Source organism: Cebus imitator, unplaced genomic scaffold, assembly GCF_001604975.1.
Source record: "Cebus imitator isolate Cc_AM_T3 unplaced genomic scaffold, Cebus_imitator-1.0 Scaffold9, whole genome shotgun sequence".
Taxonomy (NCBI): Eukaryota; Metazoa; Chordata; class Mammalia; order Primates; family Cebidae; genus Cebus; species Cebus imitator.
This window is the reverse complement of record NW_016107324.1, coordinates 1,310,976-1,316,581: the sequence shown is the minus strand read 5'-3', so window position 1 is coordinate 1,316,581 and position 5,606 is coordinate 1,310,976.

Genomic DNA, 5,606 nt, shown 5'->3' with positions numbered 1-5,606 from the left:
ATAATTTTCTCCATATTTTAGAATTTGTATAAAAGGTATGAGCTTTATGTATATGATACGAGATTAATGTATACAGTATGAGGTCAGGAACTAGTTTCATTTTTTCCCATGTGGAAAGCCATGTGTGCAACACTATTTATTGTATAGTCCAGTCTTTGCCTACTGACATATCACACATATTTGTATCATACACCAAGAAAGCACACACACTTGGGTCTGTTTCTAAGTTATTCATTCAGTTCCAGAAATGCAAGACATTTGAGCTCCCTATATGATTACCATGTATTTTATATTGCTGTCATGAGAATTGAGTTAATGCTTTACTATTGATCAGCACAGGCTATTACTTTGATCAATACAGGGCACATAGAAGAGCTAAAAAATCATTTATTGTTTTCATCAATTTTTATATATCTTTGCATAAATCCTGCATCCTTTAATGACTATAGGTTTATAGGTAATGTTGATATCTACTGGGATATGTCTCTTTTCCTGTTTTTTGTTTGTTTGTTTGTTTGATTATGGCTTGACAGAGATTCCGTGTGGTATTTTTATCCCCCAACAGATCCTTCTAGCATGATGGGATCTGCCATGTTCTAGGGGCCCAATTGGCAAGTAAAATGTGATTTCAGGTGAATTCTCAGCCTTGGCCTTATCTTGCAGACAGGTAGATAGTATAAATAACAGCACAGAGTTTTTTCCATCTTGAGGAAGTAAGCTGGTCTTTCCTATTTCTCCAACAGTCATTGGGTTGCTGCAGGTTGGGAGAAGGATAGGTCAATCCTGGGTACCTCCATCTCTCAGCTGTCTACATGAATCAATTTGAATAGCCTCATGGTGGTACTTGAGGAAAATTACAGGAAAAATCCAGTAGGAATGAAGAGCACTGAAGTCAGAGGATGGCAAAAGACTGTGAGGGGCACTGAGCAGAGCACCAGCATAATCCATTGCAGCAGGTTCAATCATGGCTCTCACCAAAGACATGGACAGATGGAGCTCAAAGCCCCATCAACTGTCAGATGCAACAGCAAACCCTCCCATCCAAGAGCAATCCTTTATGTCAACAAAAAGATGCATTCAATTCCAAATACAATCCAGCAAGCTCTATATTTTTATATAGGGTGTGTATAGATGCATGTAATATTTATCAGTCTCTCAGTTCTTACACTTTTCCTTTTATGACTCATTATTCACAAAAGGAATTTTCTGTGTTCTGAATTCATTTATTTAATGCCTTACAGTTAGTTTTTTTTTTTTTAACTCTAATTCAATAAATAACATTTTGGTTATTTGTTGTATTATTATTAAATAAGACTTTAGGCCCCATGCTATGATATTTTCTAGAATTAAGCTGAGTATTTTGGTGTAAAGGTAACATTAATGATGGCATCTTCACCAAAATTATTTTTGATCATAGTTGATTTTGTAAAGAACTCTCAGTATTTATAGTAAATTGCTCTAGTTTTAGATTGCTGATGGGTACCTCTGTGATATGTTGGGAAAACTATTTGTAGTGATGACAACCATGAAGCAAAAAGAACATATTGGCATAACATCATTACAGAGGGATGAAGGCTATCTTCATGAAAATAGGACAAAACTATTTGTTAAGCATGATAAATCCAAGCAAGCAAAATTGAATAAAAATTTGGAAATAGCTATTTTAGCATTTAAAAAGCAAATAATTCCTTACATTCATATATCCTTGGAAGAGATTATACAGTGTTTGGGGTCATCTACTCAGAAGATTGTGATAAATAGTATGACATTTTAAAAACATAGTTTAGCCACTGAGCTAATCTCAAGTGAAAAATGAAGTGGTTTGTTCCATTAGACCCAAGAGGTCACAAAACCTAATTATTCCATTGCTTCCTCTGGCATAATCTCTGTGTCTGTTGTTTTAAGATGCTAATTCTCCAAGAATGCTATTAGTACCTCACTTCTGCACTGTTTGTCCCACACTGAAAATAGTGCAGGTGTTATAACTGTCATTGTGTTTCCAAAGCACAAACCTCCATTAATCATGCATGTTTATAGTTTATCAAGAACTAATGTTGCTAAGTGGTAATAGGATACTATTAGGTAATGTAATAGGATACTGAGAATTCTTTAAGAACAGCGTGCACTTTTATGCGTCTGTGCCTTAGTGTGTGCCATTCTCTTGGCCCAAAACCCTCTTTACCTCTCTCTGCTATTCAATTTCTGCCTGTATTCAAGGCCCAGATCAAATATCAGCTCTGTGAAGCCTTCCCTGTTCTGCACAGCAAAAAGTACTCCCTTGTATAAGCAAAGGGAGGAGTCCCTTTGCTTATACAAGCATTTTAATACTTATCTGACTGACTGTGTGTCTCTCTCTGCCTGCTTCTTGTCTGTCTGTCCTATCGCAACCTAAGATCTTAGAATGGATTCTTCCAAGTTCATTGCCATAACACCCAGAAAAATACTTGACACGCAGTCAGCACTCAGTGAATGTCTATACAATATGTTGTTCTTTTCTGAAGGGTTCCTTCACTCCACCAGTACCTTCGTCAATACCTACCATATGGATGTCTCTTTGGAAATGTTTGTAGAATTGAATAGAATTCATTTACATGTAATACAAATATTTGGTGACTATTTTAATTTTCTTAACACTCTCCAAATGGCAATTAAAATAGTACATCGATGCTTATTATCATTGCTATTGGCAGTCCACAATGGCACTTAAGAATGAATACTTGTTTCCAATTTTCTTCATTTTGACCAGGTGTTAATGAGAACCAATTTTTTTTTTACTAAAACTTTTACATGTCAGAAGATAAAAACAATTTTTAATGTGCTTACTAGCCATTAGGGTTTTCAGTTCTCAGAAATGTCTGTCCATATTGTTTCCCCATTTTGATACTCTTTTTGTCTTTTTCTTATTGATCTGTAAGTATTCTTTATCTATTCTAGAAAATTCTGGCTTTGCAAAACCTTCTCTATTCTGATTTCATAAAGATATACCGCAATATTTTTTAGGTTTAAAGTCTTCCCCTCAACACACACTTAGGCCTTTAATGTATCTGAAATTTGTTTTCTCAAGAGCTTACCTTTTTTTCACAAAAAGGTAAATAGTTATATTATCACCACTACTGAATAAACCTTTCCTCACTGAGTTAAGATACTATCTCTATCATAAAATAAGTCCTGACATGTATTTTGATCTAGATAATACACACATATCATAAAGTCATGTATTGTTGGCCCTTCATATCAGTGGGTTCCACGTGCATGAATTCAACCAACTGCTGGTAACAAATATTCAAAACAAAACCAATAAAAACAGCAATACAACAATAAAAAAATAGCACACATAAAAATACAACACAATTATTTATATAGCATTTATACTGTATTAGGTGTAATCCAGAGAAGACTGAAAGTATACAATGGTCTACATAGATTATATGCAAACTGTAAGCTAAGCCATATTATGTACTGGACTTGAGCATCCATGGATTTTGGTATCCATGGGGGTCCTGGAACCAATCCCTTGTGGATACTGAGGGATGACCGCGTGTAAATTTCTGAAATAGACACATAGTAAATGGTAGGATATCCACAACCCTGTTGGAGTACATTATTGTGACTAACAAATTCTTCCAGAGAGAATTCTGGAAAATTCCAGCATTTTAAGGCTTAACAACTTTGAAAATTGTATTAATTTTGAAGGGATATTATTCTAGATCAAATATTCCTATTTTATTAAGCTTGCTTTAATATTTCTTTCTTGAATTTACAAATCTTATAACTGTTTTGTAACAATCAAACTATAAGAAGCCTCTTGATTTTGGCACTATTGTAGGCTAAACTAATAAGAAAAACTTTTTTATTATAAGTTCAAAGAAATAAGGAATACGATATAAACAAATTGGGAAAAAAATACACTTCTGATCTGAGAGAAAGAGAAGAGAAATCCCTGGTGCTAAAAACAAAAGGAGAGCCTAACAGTAGAGCTGTGAGCTCCTGAGCTGAAGTTATGGCATCCTGGAGAGGTATGGAATTACAGATAAGATCTAGGGTACAGGAGCTGGGGTTTAAATCACGGTTCCAGGATAGAAATTGTGCCTTTGGGGCCCATCTGCTCTAGGTGTGTTGCTGGACCCGAGACACCTGCAGCTCTGAGACCGCTGCCTCTTCAAAAAAAAGAAGCTTAAAAAAACTTTCTCTTTCAACACCTCTACCCAGGGAAGTGATAAGAAGTTGTAAATGAAGAAGAAAATAAACAGAAGTCTGAGCCATGCACCAGTGAATTTTTCCAAATGCAAAGTAAGGGAACTACCACAACAACAACAAAAAATATGTCAAAAAGTAGCCTTGATCTTGGGAAACACTCTAAGCACCAATCACAAACAAACGCACAACTGCTATGCAGCACACTTCAAGCCAAAGTATACATGGTTTTCCACAGAAAGCAATCTTCATCAATGATAAACTCACCTTCCAAAATTATAAAATGCACAAGGAAATGATCCACCTTATATGTAAGAGTCAACATAAATAAACTGTGAAGTTGGACTTTGAGAAACAGTGTATATGAACTGTCTCAAAAGTAGTTATACATAGAATGTTAAAGATTCTTTTAAAAAAATAGAAACATAGCAAAAACAGGACATTATAAAAAATAAAAGATATTTCTTAAATAAAAAGAATATTTAGAAATGAAAATTTAATTATTTGAAATTTACAACTTAGTGAATAAATCAGGCTTCAGATGAGACAGAGTAGAAGAAAGAATTCACGAGCTAGAATATCAATGTAAGGAAATTTAGTAAAATGCTGCACAAGAAAAACAGATGAAAATATGAAATATTTCTTAAGAGACAAGAAATAATCAAGGAGAATGTACAAAGAATGTACTAACTGAAATCACAACTGATAAATTTTCAGAATTTGGAGCATTAGGACAGATACCTAACACATACAGAGCTTAAAACTTCGATGACAGGTTGATAGGTGCAGCAAACCGCCATGGCACATGAATACCTATATAACAAACCTGCACGTTCAGCACACGTATCCCAGAACTTAAAAGTAAAATAAAAAATGAATTTAAAAAATGTCAGAATTTATGTAAGACAGATCCTCAGATTAAAGAACAAAGATCCAAGTAGGACAAATAAAAACAAATTCACACCTGAAAAAAATCATAGTAAAAGTGTGAAACATTGATAACAATGATAAAATTGTTAAATCATCCAGAGATAAAAGGTAGATTGTCAACCAAGAAATATTCATCCTGATAGCTGTTTCTGTATGACTGAAAACAGAGGTACATAATCAAACTGCCAAGAAAAAATTGCCATCATCTTGAATTATAAAAGTAGCTAAACTCTAAATTAAGAATTAGACATATATATATAAATATTTGTTTTATATATAAATATATATTTATATAACATAGTATATATTTATATATAATATATAAATATAATATTTATAACACATATATTTATGTGTATGATACATATTTTATATATATTTGTTTTAGATATTTCATATTATGGAAGTATATATATTATTGAAAAATTAGACCAAAAAATACATTTTAAGTTAAATTTTTTTTCTTTTTTTTTTTTTTTTTT